Source organism: Drosophila pseudoobscura, chromosome X, assembly GCF_009870125.1.
Source record: "Drosophila pseudoobscura strain MV-25-SWS-2005 chromosome X, UCI_Dpse_MV25, whole genome shotgun sequence".
NCBI lineage: Eukaryota > Metazoa > Arthropoda > Insecta > Diptera > Drosophilidae > Drosophila > Drosophila pseudoobscura.
Window position 1 is genome coordinate 48,829,654 of NC_046683.1, and position 18,103 is coordinate 48,847,756.

Consider the following 18,103-nt stretch of genomic DNA (forward strand, 5'->3'; position numbering starts at 1 on the left):
TGTATGCCCCCGCTCCCCCCCCCCCCTGCACCCGTCCTGCCGCCGCACCACTCTCTTTGGGGCAGGCACACATAACTGGAGTCAAGTTTTTGGGCTGCCGTTGCCACTTGGTTGATATTTTTGTCTACAAAAACAATTTCGACAGTTGCGCATTTTTCACGCTGCCTCATTTGCAGCGATTTTCAATGCGATATGTTGTTGCCTGCCTGCCTGCCTGCTAGCCTGCCTGCCTGCCACCGATTGTTGCCGGTTGCTGTTCACATAACCATAACTCCGCTTGCCACCTTTTCAGTGGGGGTTTTCGGTGGGGTTTTCTGTGATTTCCTTGCCTTCAGGATCGTGACACAGCAGCGGCACCGAGCTCTGCTCTCAACCATGTGGATGTTGCAAGCAGCACCAGAGATTAGCTGCAGCAATGCTCGGGCCCTAAATGAAATCAGCCATAAAGCGAGGCCTTAAAAACCTTTTGCTAATATGTCATGAACCAATCGAGGGGGAGGGGGGAGTGGTTGGGGGCTCTCCCCCTCCTCCCCACTCCGTGGGGTCAGCGCATTGGGAGCATTGGGCAATTGGCATTTTGTTTGAGACTCGGTTATGCTGCCGCCGTCTGTGTTATGTGGCAGGCGGCGGAAACCAGTTTACCGTTAGCACACACATGTGTCCCAACGGCGGCGGTACAGTGGTGACCCATTAATGCAATCAGCGAATGACTCCAACAGTGGAGCGGCGGCAGCGGCAGCGGCATGGAACACATGTAAGTCAAGTGGCAAACTGTGGCCCTCCCTCCGGGTCCCCCCCCCCTCCGGGTCTCCCCCCTCCGCATCTGGAAGTCTCAGTCACGGGTTGCGGCTCATTACGCAGTTTTGCCTTTGATTTGCATACAAAATTGAATGCAACTTGCGGCCACAAATCGACAGTTGGCCCCTTGGGAGGGGTCTGTGTCTGTGTGTGTGTGTGTGCTCCCCTTTTGGGGGCACCGCTTTTCGTTTTGTGTGACATGTGCAATGGAGAATTATTTGCTTATTGTTCAACAGACAACATTTGGGCCGGGGGCGGGGGCGGGGGGTCTTTGAATAACTTGTAAACTGTCAAAAGGAACATTCATGCCGTTAACCCATTAACCCATTAACCCATTGATGGCGCGGGCAACACATTGAGCCACTGCCTGCTGCCAAGAGCCACCACTTCAGGGTTCCAAGGCTCTGTGTTGTTAGAAGAGGATGTTCTTTGGAGTTGCCATAAACGAAAGTCCTCGAAATTCCTAGCTATAGCTATGAAATGCCATTGTGTGATCACTGGCTATCGATATGTGATCGATAAGGTGTCAATTCTATCGTAGCAGCCCTCCTCTGCCCTGGTTCAGCCTGGGAACAGCATCGCTTGAGATCTAGATATAGGAATTAACACCACAAAAGCTCTTGGGACTCTGGAGAGCAGTCTTCATGGGATTTTAATCGTTTTCGATTGCCTGAATATCGATTAAAGTCTGTTATTAGCAGCCACTTCAGCAGCTTCTCCTTGAAGAAGATTTCTTTGCAGATTTCCGCCTCTCCTGAAGATTCTTGAAGAAATTCCACTTTCCGGAGCCAATGCTTTGCCATTTAGCTGTAATCGAACTATCGTTTATCGTTTAGGGGCTGCCAGTGGGTTAACATATTACCGTTATACTCGTAGCTAGTGCCTCTCATAATTCCATATTCTGGCGGCCTGGCATTCCTGCACTGCATTCGATTGTCGTACGCGGCGTATGCGCAATTTCAGACTCGTTGCATTCTCAGTGCCGCAGTGCTGCAGTGACACAGTGCCACAGTGCCACAGTGCTGACCATGCCACATTCGCTTTTCGTCTCAATTGCAATCGAGAGACAAATTGCGACCCCTTTGACAGCTTGGAATTTGACTTTTTGATTGACAACAGCGACGGCGGCGGAGGCAGCGGCGGAGGCAGCGGCAGACACAACGATCTGTGATCTGTGATCTGTGCAACCAAAACTTTTGGCTGCAGCCAATGAATCGATTTCGCAAAAAAAAAAGGCAGCAGCTTTAAAGTTCAGTTTATTAAACGTCGACCTCGAAAACAAATTCAATTATGCAGAAAAGAAGGAGGAGATGGAGCGGCGATCGAGGGGGCACCGCGGTGCGCTGGTGGAGCATTGAGAGACCCAAAAAACCAAAAACCGCTATGGCACCTACGCCGCCGACTCCAAAAAGCAATTTGCCAAAAAAAAAGCACACCAAAAAAAATAGCGACAAATATCAGAGTGTGACGAGTGGCGGCTTCACCTTCCCCCCCCGCACACCCCACGCCCCTGGGGGCTCTACCACTCCTCCGAAATAAAACAAAACACAAAAACACATCAATGCCAAAAAGACAAAGCGAATGAGCGACAGGCACAACAAAAACAGGGCACAGAGACGACTGTCTCTCTCTCTTGAGAGAAATCCAAGTGAAAATCAATTGCAGAAAGAGAAGTGGTGGGGGGGGGGGGGGGGGGGCCTGCAGGGGGGAGCGGGGGGATATGGCCATTCTATCAGTTTTAGTTTTCTTCCTTTCGAGTTAACTCGTCAACTGCCTCTGGTCCTCCTCCTCCTCTCTCTGGCCGCGAGACTGGAGGCCTCTCTGGCTCCATCTCCAAGCGAGAGACACAAAGCCAGCAGCTGACGTTACAGGTTTTCAAATCTGGCACATTAATTTCAAAGACAAATGAAACGAAAATAATACAAGATGAAAGCTCACGAATCGAACGTTCAACGAAGCGCGAATGCCCTGCAAAAAAACGGGTAATCCAAGGCATGCAGCAGTGCACCTCGGTTGCTAAGGGAAGGACACTCTATGGCATGCAGCAGTGCACCTCGGTTGCTATGGGAAGGACACTCTATAGGACACCTTTTACCTGGTTTATCCCCTCTTTATAGGTCCAAAAGGGTCTATTTATCTATTTTGTATCCCAACTTTCTTGAACTAAGATCTAACGTCCTCAAATTTGGATCTCCACATATTTTAGCCGACTTTTGATCAAAGAACTTCTCCCATTTGTCCTCCCTTTACTGCCAGGCAACGCAGGCCCCTTCACACCCCAGAGAAGCCATTCCTTTAAGCACTTATCGTATCTATTGGCTCGCTAAAACCCCAACTGGTTGCCTCTTTTGTCAGCCCCCATTGCTAGATCATAGAGTAGTGGCGCAAAACAACGATAACGGGGCACAGAGGCTCACCTCGATGTGGATCTGGTGGATGGTGGATGGTGGATGGTGGACCACCTTGTGCGACCTTCTTTTCAGATGCCGACGCGACGCGACGCGACGCGAAAACAAAACAAAAACCAAAAAAGCGGCAACAATTACCCCAACAACAACAGAAAACAACAGCCAAAGACCAAGAGATAATAATGGCCAATAGTTTTACGAGTCAGAGCCAGCGTTAGAGCCAGCGTCAGAGCCAGCGTTAGAGCCAGCGTCGGAGCGTTAGAGCCAGAAACAAATAGAAATACTCGATACTCGAATTTCAAAAGCTCACTCTGTGAGACGATCGCCAATGGCCAAGTTTTTAGCCATTTTGCTATGCTTTGCTTTTGAAAGTTTTAGCTGTGTGTGCGAAAAGGGGGTGGGGAGAGGGGGCTGGGCATGGAGATGGAGATGGGGTTGGGGTTGGGGCTGGGGAGTTTAAAGACACAGCGGCCTTTCCTTTTTGTTATTTCTGTGTCACTTGCTGCGAAAGTCACTTGCAAAAACAAAAACCAAAAAAAATGTAAGTTGAAAGTTGAACCCAAGAGGCGAGCAGCAGATTTTCACACCACATCTACAAGAGAAGCCACAAGAGAGGAGTGGAGAGGAGCGGGGAGGAACGGGGAGAGTGGAATTAGTGGTATATCATTAGGGGTATCCATGGGTATCCCCCAGGAGGGCACATGGAGAGGTGCCCATCGGTCTTCCAATTTGTTTCTGCAACGCGTTTCGGCAATTGACCGCAATTAAGCATCCGCCAAAAGAAGTGAATGGAATGGATTTCGGGGCAAAAGATACACACGAGAAATGGGTGCAATCCATCCGAAATGGGGCAGAAACGAGGGCGGAAATGGTATGGGCTATCATATAGGATCAACACTTAAGGAATAGTCTTTGAATGGAAGAAAGGAGGAAAGACAAGAAGAAGGAGTTTGAGGCGGCAGAATTCTTTTTTCCAACAAGGCAGAAGCCTTTATCGTTTTAGATTTTGTATCTGTAATCTGTCCAAAGGCTTGGTGGGGGGGGGGGGGGGGGGGGGTTCATTTGAGCTTCATTTGTTTCGTCACCTCTTGACCCTGTCCAATTATGTCTCCTTTATGGACCATGTGATTCGTTCTTGTAGGCTTTCAGAGCCCTGAGTGGTAACTGTCCATCTTTGGTGGCTTTCACAAGTGGAATTCCCTTGTAAAGGGCTCTACAATATATTAACCTATAGTCTGGCTCTATAGGATTTCCATTTTATGGTCTTAAGGACGATTCTTGCATGTCTTAAATGGAAATGTATCCAAACATGAGATGGAGAGCATCATCAATAGATTAAAGTGTGTTATTTGCTCCTGTTATACAGGAAATACTCTATAGCGCTTAAGTAAAGCTGTTGTTGACAGACGAAAAGTATGACAATGGGCTCTGGAATATACGAGAGTTTTCCAACAAATTTAATGGAATTTTTTGCTTCAAAGAGTGGAAGAAAGTGCTCATAGAGATAGATCTGTGATATCTCAAACAATTCCCAGATCTAATTCTTAAGAATTTCATAAGCCAAACCAAACCAAACCTAAATGGTTTCCAAAGACCGATACGGATACGTGGGGCCGTAGAGTGCATAGATCCCCCCTAGAAACTGGGGGCATCTTCTGCTGCAAACTCAATCATCCTCATCATTTCACGATCATTCTCTTTATTCTCTCTCTGCTACCCCCCCCTTGGCTTCTTGGCGACGCGGCACAGATAATTTGCCATCGGCAGCGCCAAATGTAATCCGCCATATAACCGTCTAACGGTAACCCAAAGCCAAACATAAATATGCGCAAACGAAAAAAGCGAGGGGTGGCAGGGGGGGGAGGGGGGCCCAGAGAGATTGAGCAGGAGCTTGGGGAGGGTAAGGGGTATGCTTAGGGGGGGGGGGGGGGGGGTACGGTGCAGAGTCAAGCAAACAAACAACTTCATGGGCGACGTGCAAAAATTCAATTGCTACAACATTCACGTTGTGTTGTTTTGTTGTTGTTTTGTTGTTGTAGCTTTTGTTGTTGTTTGTGAAGTTCATGTGGTTTTCGTTGTTGTTGTTGTCAGCAGCAAATCACTGTGCAAAATGCTCCCAGCTTCATCCACTGCCATGCACCTCCAGTCTCCCCCTCCAGTCTCCCCCTCCACCTCTCCTTCTGCTTCAGTTTCCACTTCTTTCACAAGATCTTCATGATCTACCTTTCCATCTCGCTCTGACTCTCTCTCTTCTCCCTCCTCCTCTCCTCCTCTTTTCTTTAAGCCTCAAAGTTTTATGCATTTGTCAGGCCACACTTCGGCCTGCGTCTCGTCTCTTCATCATCAAAAAAATGTGTGTGTGTGTGTGTGTGCGCAGAAAAAAAAGAAAAAAAAATGTCAGTCAGTCACAACGGCAGCTGCACAGAGCTCCTCCAGGCCTCCAAACCCCCTGCACCGCCCACCCAGCCCCCCTCTCTGCCACTCTGCCACTCTACCACTCTGCTATGAGCACCAGTGAGCGCTTTCTTCCGTCACATTTGTCTGTTTTCCATGCCCCGAGACCCGAGAGCCGAGACCAAGACTCGACTCGACCATCGCTGGCTTTCTGACAAGAGTTGAAATGTATCTTTCACCAAAAGCCAAAGCATTGTCCACCAGAGAGATAGAGCAAGAGAGATGACAGCGTGAGAGGCATCTGAGGCAACGCAGAAATCGAATACCTATCGCTTCTTGGGCCACAGAAGACGAGCTGACCGAAAAACTGTTGACTTATCGATAAATATCGACCAAGACCAGCGATAAATCGATTATTATCACTAGCTCGTATCGAAGAATCGATTATTCCAACGATAGTTGGTCTCGGATGGACTGGCCCTCCTTTGCTGGCCATCTCTGGCGCCTCATCTTTCGGTTAGTGCACTAATATGATAATGGCCTGCCGTACGAGAGACATGTGTTCCGACATCTCCTGAGAAAGCCAACAGTCTCGCTACCAAAGTCTCGTTCTGAATGCACTGACGGCCACCGAGGCCACACTTTAACCCAGCTCATGGAAAGCCCACTCGCCCCCCCCCACTTGCCCCCCCACTCGGCGCACTCTCCCCACTTGTATCTCACTCTGCCACCCCTCCCCTGTGCCGGCCCCTGCTCTTCCCTCTTTCCATTGCTCCTTGTTCTCACTGTGATGGAAAACCATTTTCTCTACAACTCCAATCGACGCTCCACTTTTTTTGTGCATTTTTTCTTCTGTGTGTGTGTGTGTGTGTGTGTGTGTGTGTGCGCTTTTTTTGTTGTTGTTTTGTTTTGTTTTGTAGTTTGTGTAGCTAACATTTTTTATGCTCCAACTCCAACTAAACAATCAACTTTTCAAACTGTTTTTTTCTTTCTTTCTTTCTCTCTCTCTCTGTCTCTCTCTGTGGCAGTGCCCCCCCCCCCCCCCCCCTCCCCAGGGTGCCGCACCGCACTATGGCTTTTCCTATTTGTTGGCTGCACTTTTTGACGGCTTTTATTGTTTGCCAATTTCTGGCCCCCGAGACCAGCGAAGCATTCCATTCCATTCCATTCCATTCCGTACTACCACAACGCACACTACTGGTCGTCCCCCCCCCCCCCCTCCCCCTTCCTGCGGCACACATCACCACCGCTGCTGCCGCTGCTCACTCGCCCAATTCGAGCGCCTAACTGGTATGGTATCCCCCTCCTGCCCCCCTCCTGGCTCTGCCCCACCAGATGGGTTGCGCGCATCCATTGTAAATCCGCTAGGCGGTTGAGGAAGCGTTTTGTTCGGCTTGTTTGCCGATCGAAGAAGGTACGCTGACAGAGTGGACAGGGGGGGTTACAGGGGGGGACAGAGGGGACACAGGGGGGAAGCAAAGAGAGACCTTGTTTTGCTGCACTTCTCCACTCCACTCCACTCCACTCTTCTCGATTTATTTGACTTATTCTCTCGCCCGTAGATCTCTCAAGATCTCTGGAAAAAAAAGAGGTTTTCCTTCTCGCTTGCAAATCGAATTGGCTTTTCTTCGGCTTCGATTTAGATGGTGGCATGTCTCGAGCATTTGTTGACGTAAATTGGCATTAACCTTTGGAATGACCTGCTTCCTTCCTTTCTGCCAGGGAAAGGCACAGACAGGCCAGGCAGTATGGGCTCTCTGCTCTTAATATATCAATCAATCGCCAAACACTTAACTGGCAAACATTTTATCCATTTTATCGGTTTTCTTTTCAGATATTTCCGCGGAGAAATGGAAGATGCGAGCAGCGATATTCTACGGCGAGACGATTGAGGCGGGGAGGAACGATTGGGGATCGAAAGATGAACAAATTCTGCAAATATTTCCCTTGTTTAAATGTAGAAAACCCCCCTATAACCTGCCATAAGAAATTGTTTGACTGAAAGAACAATATAAATAAAAAGTAAATTAAATTATCAAAAAAAAACCATTGAGTTTGTTGTAATTTAAGAACCACTTGAAATGCTGAACAAAAAGACACGAGGGTTGTGCGGCAAGGTCCGCGGCTCTACTTTTATTTATTATTTATTAATTATTTATTTATTATTTATTATTTTTTTATTATTTATTTATATTTATTTATTATTTATTTATTATTTATTTATTATTTAGTTATATTTATTTATTTAATTTCTAATAAATATTGTATATTCGCTAAATAGCAAAAAAAAATTGATTTTTAGACCAAAACTATTGTTAAAAAAATCTCTAGACTCATTTGGGAGATTTTTCTAACCGATACTCGAAGATTTTGCCGATATATTCGATTTGTGGTAAAGAATGGGCCTTCAGAAGGAAGCGTTTCCGTCGCCATAGTGTATACCTACTGTAAGTACCAAAAGCCGAGTCTATGGAACCAGGTCTGCCTGTCCGGCCCGATGAGCGGCTGTATCTCAAAGACTATAAGAGCTAGAGCGGCCGTATATCGTATCCAGACTCCTGTGATATCCAACTGTTACAAGAGTAGCCCACCACCTTCCGCCTCCACCAAAGGCGAGAATCGTTGGCACCTGTGAAACCCAAAAACGCAGAATCCCCTCTAGGCTTATATCTAGCAGATTGCCGAACCTGAATAAGATCGGTTCCCCAATGATCGTTTGGCTTGGCACTAAATTAAAATGTTTATTGAGGGGCAGCACTCTCGGTGGGTTGGGCGGGAGGAGGGCGGTAGGAGGGCCTTCTACTGGTCCCACTTGATGGTGCCTCTTGTAAGAAGCAGTCAACGTCCAGATTAATTCCGTCCACTAATTCCCAAAGTAACCTTAACCAAAAGATTCGGAAATCCTTAGGATATACTCTTATATTCCTTCAATATTCAAATATATGAAAAATACTCTTCGAGAATGGATATTCTGGAGGTAACTTAGGATTGAGGAACTGAAGAAATGTATCTTGGACCCTGAAGTAAGCGCTGCTTAAGATCCCAAGTACGATTTCCGTTTAGATTTCTTTGATTCCAAAACTGGATTAGAAGATTACGCAATAAGCGATTTTCAACCAAAAATCGTATTCTACGGATGATCTAATTGACCGGAATTGTCGGATGCCTCGCGCTCTCTTGACCTTTGGCATTCCTCATGGAATCGCACGGTGTTTTGTGTTTGTTTCTGTCGTTTCTGTGTGTCGTTTTATTAATTAACGAGTGTCAAAAATATGCAAATCCCAGAACAAAAAGCATTCCCCCTCCGAGTGCTTAGTGGAGGGGGGGAGAGAGCGGGGGATTTGAGCCAAAGTCTCGTGAGAAATAAAGAGAAATATCAAAATTATAACGCGTCTTCTCCAAAAAAAAAAAAGAAAAAAGTGGCACAGAGAACAAAAGTAGAAAAACAAAGAGTATTTACAGTTAGTTGATTGTTCCCATTTCCCCCCCCCCCCTACCCGCTCCCCCCACGACCGTCTTATACCCTAATTTCTTGCCCATCTCCCATCACAGATTCAGACCCCCCCCGCGCCCCACGAAAAGACAGACAGAGACACAAAAGAGGGCCAACGAACGCAATGTCTCCGAAAGGGAAAAAAAAGAGCAAAATAAAAGTAGAAAAATAGCCAAAAGATGGAGAAAGAGAGGGAGAATGGTAGTAGAATAAAGTAGAGTCTCGCGGGAGAGCGGGGGGGGGGGGGATGGGTGGAAGAACAAACAAACGAATTATGAACCAATTTACAAATTACCAAAAGACCCCAAAGGAGGGGTCTCCAGCGGAGGAGGCGATGGAGAGTGGGTGAGACAGTCTGTCTCTCAGAGGCTGCCTGCCCTATGGTGGGCGGGGCAGCAGCAGGCAAAGCCATTGACCAAGTAACGAGTTTCGAAGCGCGCGAGACGCGAGAAGCGAGACGCGATTCTCGTCCAATGATCCGCTTATCCGCCGCCGTGGCCACTGGTCACTGGGCTTCGGTTGTGGCGCACTTTCCATGGAGCTTTGGTAGCTGCTGGCTAGATTAGGCTCCCCCCCGAATGCAACTCCATCTAGGGTACTCCCGTCCCAGAGGTATTTCCATACAGATTCCACCTAAAGAAAAAGATCCCAAGCAAAAAAAAACCCCCCCCTATCAGGCCTTCTTTCCGTTCCGTTTCTGGCATTTGTTCCATCGAGAGTTTCGACTTTTATTTGCCTGTCGTCTCGTTTACGGTCTGCTTATGCTTCTTCCATATTCAAACGTACTGCAAAAAAAAAGATACAAAGATACATCTGTCTGTCTGTCGGTCGGTCCGTCCGTCTCTCTGTCTGTCGTACATAAGTAAGTAAATATATCTTCTGTTCATTCGGTGGAGTTCTTGGAAATTGTGGTTCTGCTTCTGCCATCTGCCATCCCCCTCTCTCCTGCTCTCCCTCTCTCCTGCTCTCCCTCTCTCTCTCTATCTCCTTCTCTGTGCATCTCCTTCTCTGCTCGCGTTCACCTCGCGAATTCAATTAAAATGCCGCCGCTCTCCACAACTTAACTCGAAATCTGTTCTGTGCCTCGGTTCTGGGGTTCAACACACTTGCCTCCGACTTGCCTCCAACTTGCCCCATTGCTCTCTCTCTCTCTCTCTCTCTCCCCCTCTGCCCCTGTGCTGCCCCTGTGCTGCCTCTGTGCTCCAAAAGTGTTATTAATTTGTGAAAGTTCTGATGCCTGGTGCCACGCCTCCTCCACACATCATTCGGCGGCATGAGGCGCACCTGCCTGCCCGAAGATCGTTCGCATTTGTTTGCTCAAGTGCATCGCTTCACAGATCCGTTTCTGTGTATCTGCAACCTGTGCCACAAATTTGAATTACAAAACGATCGACAAAACTCGAAAATGGGGCTACGGCTACGGCTACGGATACGCGATCTTGTCGCATTAATTAAGTTAATTTGCTCACGGCTCACGCTTCTCGTTATCTCTCGCGCAGTCGGTGGCGGTGGCGGTGGACGACTATGCGAACCTGTCAATTAGCATTTTATTGGCCATCGGACGAGGAGGGTCGAGCGAGTGTCGTGACGTAGCGAGTCCCGGGGGCGAGTGCAAGGGCGAGTACTGGCGAGTGGCCGGCAAAGTGCCCAAATATCGCCCATTCATTCTGGAACTTCGCTTTCGGTGTTCTGCCGATTACTCAGCATAATTTCCATTGAAAAAACTGCCTTCTGTTATCTTTCCACATTTCGGCGCTGATAAGATTCGCAGCTAAATGATTCAACAACTTTTACAAACCATACCCAGGCCTCTTCCCCTCTCCCTCTCTCTCTCCCTCTCCCCCTCTCTCTTGCTCTGTGGGGATTGCATAAATCCGAAACTTGTTTCCTTTTCCCCATTTTTCTGATTTAATAAATTTCGGTTCGAAATTAATTTGCCAAAAAATCAGCAAAGAAAAAAAAAACAAATAGCCAAAGTAAAGGCCCAACAAAAGATACTCTCGAAAATAGTTGCAGATACAACAAGCCATACAATCCACAAGATACGGATACGTGTGCTGCTGCCTGCTGCCACTGCTGCCTGCCGCTGCTCATTGCGCAGTTAATTTGTTCAAGCGCTCAATGCGTCAATAACATTTGACTTTCACTTATTCCACTCCGCCACTCGCCGCCGCAGACAAACCGAAAGTGAAGACAATGTTAGAAGGGGGAGTAAAGCCGCAGATACAGATACAGATACAGCGACAGAGGCAGATACAAATGCAGATGGAGATACATGGAGGGTGAAGCATGAGCAAGCTTGTTATGAAATCAGTGAAATTTCAATGGCGGGGGAGAGACATGTCCCCAATACTTGGGGAAGTATCTTCTGTCACTAGAAGATACATAGATACATTTCTAAAATTGATAGGAGATAGATTTGTGGCCCTCCGCTGGAGAAGATCCGTTAGAGTGTCCTTCTTGGCTTGAAGATAGAATATCTCACTTACAGTTACTTGTGGCAGGTTCTATCCCTCAGATACGTCCTCAAATTCACCGAGTACCCGCGTTTAATCGGTTCCAAGAGGTCTCACAGATAATATTGATCTGAAAAGATGGAAGATACAGATACATTTATTCCACAAAGCCAAGACAACCTTCTGAAGATCCTCAAAAGTTCTGTAACAGATACATTCCCTTATTCAGATACAGATACAGATACACTTCTTCCGACCCATGAGGTTTCCCCCAAGATACATTTCAGTCTACCCCGCCCCTTTTGGCATAAGTTTTTGGAATTTCTTGAGTCATGTGTGATTCATTCTCTCTCTCTCCCCCCCTCGCCGTTCCTCTAATACACAGCGCTACAGATACAAAAACAATCTTTGAGATACGATTTCTTTTAGGTCGCAGTCGTTGGTTGTCGCTGGTTGTTGTTGTTGTTGTTTCTGTTGTCTGCCGCGCGCAATTGATGTTGTAACATGGCTACCACGAGTGCAACATACCCTGCCCCAACGCCTCCCCCTTGCAACAGCATGCACCCCTCTGTCTCTCTCTCTCTCTCTCTCCCTCTCTCTCTGTGGAACACTCCCCCAATACGAACGAAAATGTGTGACATAATCTGTGCAGACTTCAATGCTGCTGCTGCTGCTGCGGCTGCTGCTGCTGCTTTTGGGGCTGCTGCCTGCCACTGCTGCAGTCGCCGTCTCCATCTCCAGTCATTCAATAAGTCAGTCAGAGTCTCCACCACTGGAGTCGTCGTCGTCGTCGTCGGAGTCCAAGTCGAACTCCAACCAACAGCTGGAGCGGCAGGGAGCGGGCGGAGGGTCTTGGGAGTTCAATGAACCACTCAACAGACAACAACAAAAAAACTTAAATATTTTTTGCTGCCTTTTTGGTCGAATATGTTACAAATTTTGTTTCTCTCGCGCGCGCGCGCTTTCAGAGCTCCCCCTCCCGTCCCCCCTCTACCACCCCTCGCCCCAAATGTTTGTTAGTTTTGCCTGCTGCTGGCTCCACTCGATGGCGACTCGAGGGGCGACTCTGTGAAATCACTTACTGGTTTTTATGCGACCAACAGGCGGCAACAACAACAACAACAACAACAACAACAACTGCAGCAGCAACAACAGGCGACAACAACTGTAAATTTGTTGAACGCCGCACGTTGCTCATTTGGCAGCTTCGCACCTTTTTTTCTTGCTGCTGCCGCCGCCTCTGCTGCCCCTAGTAAGTATCTGCCACTTAAGGCAGACGAAGGCGCCACCATTCGAAGATACATAGATGGAAAGGCGGCTAAAAGATTCATAAATATTGCTCCCAAAGAAAGGGGGGCAGCAAGGAAAGCACTTCGGGAGAAATCTAATCTAATTCAGGGGAAAACAATAAAAAATCCTTTTAAAAGTGAAAATACATTGAAATTTCCAGGCAACGTGCAGGCAAAATCCCTTGAGGAAAAGAATCTCTTTAAATTGAAATTATTGTTTTTCTTTTCTTTTTCAATAAATTAAAGAATAAAACAAAAAATAGTTACAAGGATTGATTTAAAGATTTTTAAGATTTAACAGGCATTTCCACTGTACATCTAACCTCGATTTCGGGTATCTTTAGACTAAAGAAAGGAATTTGGATTACATATCCAATAGATATGGATATCCTGGCGAATATTTACTTTAAATTTACTTTACTTTACTTTACTTTACTTACTTTACTTTACTTTACTTTAAATGTATTTTGTGATGAAACATTCCTAATTGAATGATATGTATATTTTGTGAAAGATCGATCTTCTTGCAGGGCAAACAATGCCACAAATATTATCAAAATTGAGAAAAATAATGCCATAATGCAACAGCTCCTTATAGAAGGTTTTTCTACGATCTTTAGATTAAAGCCAGAAAAGAAAAAATTATTTAAAAATAATTCCAAGGAATATAGCAATTTATTATTATTTATATTTATTCCTTCACAAAAGTCCTCAAAACTAATACATAATATACAGTTATGTAAAAAAAAAATATACATATGTATATATGTATAAATACATATGTATATGTATAGTTATACAGTGCCGCTCAACTGAATAGGTTCAACAATTTTCAAAAGTCAAGCCGCTATATCGTTTTAATTAACTTACCGATATATAGAAATAATTTTTTTTGCATAGATTGATTCATTGTTAATATAGCAAGAAAGTTTGTGGTTTCCAGGACATTAATTCCAGGCTATTAATTAATTTTTTCAAAAAAATTACAAAAAATGCCTATTTATTCTAGCTCAAAATATCAAAATATAGTGAAATGTATGTCTATCAATCTCAAATTATAAATTGATACGATCTAGTTTAGATTCTGTCGTCTAGAAGATATCGACTGCGTTTTTGGGTTTCTCTATCTATAAAATTCTTTGTGGAGACGGAAGAAGGCGGGGCGGAGTTTTGAACAGAAGTCTGGATACCAAAAGTCGTTGCTCTAGCTCTTGTGGTCTCTGAGCACTAGGCACTCATAGGGACGGACAGACAGGGCTCTATCGACTCGGCTATTGATGCTAATCAGGAATATATATACTTTATGGGTTCGGAAACGCTTTCTTCTGGACGTTCAATACAAATCTCTATCCCCATTTCGAGTGTAAAATTTACACAAAAATCTAAGAAATGAAGGAAAAGCAAATGTCTTAATAGAACTCTACTTTAAAGCTCTTAGAGAATGAAACAAATCCAAGCTGGCATTAGAGTGCATTCCATTGCTGTCTAAATTAGTTGAACTTTGTACTTTTATACTTTTAAATGTATCTATCTATCTGCCGTTCATTCAAATGTAGCCAAAGCCCAGCCTTTGTTGAATTTACTTTGAAGTACTTTATTTTTTTTGTTCATTCCTTTGCCCAATGAAACAGCATTGAGACGTCATTTGATCGCACTCGCAGCTCCTCAGCTGCTGTGGGGCTGTGGGGCTCCCTCCTATTGACTATTAAAATTATGCGCACACAGAGGAGGAGATTTTTCTATAATTACTAAACAAATGCCAATGTCAGGCAAAGGCACAGAGGCACAGAGGCACAGACCAATGCAGCAGCAGCGGCAACAATCACTTTGAGTACTACTTTGAGTATTACAACAGCAAACAATCATAATTACAGAGGAGTCGGTCGCAACGATCCAAAGCTGAGATTCAGTTTAAAGCGGTGCCTCGGCTGCCGTTTCACACTTTTGTTGTTCGAATGGAAAACCCTATACGATCCACAGAGAGCCCCCCCCCCCGCCACACCCGAACCCAAGACCGAGAAGATTGAAAAACATTTCGTAAAATAATTGTTGAGAAATTTGTTTGGTCGAGAGAGCAATTACGGGGCCCAGAAAGGGACTGAGCGTGAGCCCAGTGAGCGAACCAGCTCGAAACGGACACAGAGGCAGAGCCAGAGGCAGCTGCTTGGTGGCATGCCCCCCCCTATGCCCCTCCCTCTGCCACTGTTCTGCCTCTTCACACCATGGACCCCGCCGTGGCGCGCTTAATGACCCTATTTTAATTTCAAGCATCGCTTGTCCATCGCACTTTGCGGAATTTACATTATACGCATACAATATTTCCCAGTCGCCCGGTCGCCCAGTCGTTCGCTTATTTTCGGTTCGTTTTTCGTTTTTGAAAAGCCGCCCCTGAACAAAAAAAACAAACCGAAACAGAGCGCACAGTGGTGGGAATACGATCTATGATCCCTGGTGAGACTTTTATAGAAATGATCTTGTATCCTTTTCTGACAAGGTTTCCGTTTAGCAATCCATTTTTGGGCGACTTTAACCTGCCATCCTTCCCCCAGATCCCTACATCACTAGTTCTCTAAGGATCCCACCCGATCTAGTGGGACACTTCACCATATCCCATATCTCTCCTTATTTTTTTGAGCCCTTTTCCAACTGCTCTTCCACCACTATGCGATATTCATTGTGTTTTGACGATGAAGAAGCGACGAAGCTAAAGTTGACTTTTGGACGCTAATATGACGACGATCTTGGCCTTTGGGTGAGGCAACAACAACAACAACAACAACAATGAGAGCCTAAGGAAGCCTGAAAAAAAAAAATATATATATTTAAGACTTTAAGACAATGGAAATTCATTTCATTCGCTGAGAGACAGAGACCTGACTTCTTGGCCAAAGGCAAGGTCTCGGCTGTCGCGGAACCCCTATACACGTACCGTGTGCCCACCGGTCGGGGATACGACCATCTCCATGAGAAATTAGCTGCTTCAGTTATTGTTATTATGCCCTGCAAAACAGTAAGGGTATGCCGACTACACCACAAAGAGGTTTATACGGGATATATCTATGGGTTGCCTGAAGACAAGAAGATCCTATGAACCCTCGTTGGAATAATCCGTGAAAACTTTGTTGGTATGGTATAATATCTTTCCACGCCCAGATTCCAAGTCTCATCGCTTAAAAATATAACTTTTGAGGGCTACTAACTGCCATGTTCTCAGACACAATCCCACCATATATTACATATCCCCATATAATGCCTTTCCACGCCTGAACTACAAATTTCAGCCAAATCCAATGAGCATTTCGTATAGAAAATAATCAAAGAAGGGTATTTCCCCTGCTCTAAGCCCTCTCGAAACTTCTTTGCTCTGTTACTCTTCTTGTTATTGCGTTTTCTACTCAAATACAAGGTATGTATATGTATCTATATAAGTGATCGTCACTGGCACTTCATGTTTGCCTTTCAACCTGTCCGTCCGTCTGTCTTCTCTTCTGGCTTCCTCTTGCTCTCCTCCGTCTTCTTTTTTTGCATCCGCTTCCGCAACAACTACAACAACTTCAACAACAATTATTGTATTATCAACGACGAAATTGTGTGTTACCCAAGCGGCCCAGAGTTTTCTTCCCGTCTCTTAAAGTTGACCTCAAAAATGAAAAGTTTCAAATGGAAAAATATTTAATCTAATGTGAAAATCGCTGAAGCGTCATCAGCTTTTCTTCCCCACTCCTCCTCCTCCCCCCTCTCCCTCTCCAGCGTTGCTGCTTTTGCCTGTTGTTCACCTTTTGGAGCTGATAATGACGACACGACACAACTTTTCGTTTGTTGTCGAGAGAGTGAGAAATTGTATCACTCGCTTGCTGATTGTTCTCCCACCACCACTCGCCCCCTGCCCTTTTGGGGGGGGGACCAGCCCCCCACTTAGTTAATTATATGTATAGAAAACTTTAGTTGGGAACTTTTTTGCCCCTGTCCACGCTCCGGACTTCGTTTGTGTTTTGCGCATAAATCAAAAGCAAGAAATTTGCTCCGCAAAAGTGGCCTGATTTGGCAGGAATTTGTCACAAAATTCTGCTTTATTGTTGATTTGCTGCTGGGTTTTGTTGATTCACGCGTTTCGTTGTTTGTTCTTGATCATTTTGGTGTTGTTGAAAATTCTTTACGTCCCTTTTATTATTGTTGTTTTTGTTGAAACTTCGATTTATTTGTTGTTCTTGAGTATACACTGTGATCATTTTGGTGTTGTTGAAAATCTATTAAGTGCATTTTATTGTTGTTGGTATTCATTTTTTGTTGTTGTTGAAACTTCGTTTTATTGGTTGTTCTTGAGTATACTCTGTGATGATTTTGGTGTTGTTGAAAATGTATTACGTGCATTTTATTGTTGTTGGTATTCATTTTTGTTGTTGTTGAAACTTTTTTTTATTTGTGGTTGATTATTTTGGTGGTGTTGAAAATTATATTCATCTTGTAGTGAATATTATGTGCATTTTATTGTTGTTGTTGAGTCTGTTTGCATTGTTGGAGTTGTTGTTGAGTGGTGAGTGTTTGTTGTTGTCTTTATTACTTTTTATTGCTGTTGTTGTTGAGTATGCTGTTGAGTTTTCATGGGTTTTGTGTTGGAATCTTCAATTGCATTTTTTTCTTTTAATATTTATTGCTGATGTTGAGGGTTTCTTACGCCTTGAGTTGTTTTCGGGCATTCATTGGTATTAATTTGTTGTTGTTGATTATTCATCGTGTGTTTTTTGTTGTAATTTTCGATTACTCATACGCATAAATATTTATTTGCATTGGATTTTTCTGTTCTGTGCCTGTGTCAATGACGATTATCAGCATCGCGAGGCTGAAACAAAGACTCAATCGCCGAGAGTCACATGATCTTGCTATCTCACTCTGTCACCTTCTACGTGGCCCTCTCGCTCTCACTCTTTTCCCACTCCCCCTCTGCTTCTCTCTCTCTCTCTCTCTCTCTGTCTGAATAATCACAGCACCCGCGCACATGCATTCGCAATGATTTGTTCATGATCATGATCACGTTCCAATCATCTGAAAAGCTCTGAACATTTGACTGATACGGAAAACTTTGACGAGAATACAGGTACGGGTGGGGGAGGGAGAGGGGGAGGGGGCTCCACAGAGGCCCTCCCGAGGTGGGGCCTTTGCATTTTTGTGTGCAATTTTAATAAATATTTACATTTGTTTCAAACCAATTTGCGCAATTTGTGCCAGCTGCCTGAGAAGATCTCCGACTCAGAGAAGGGGCGAGGA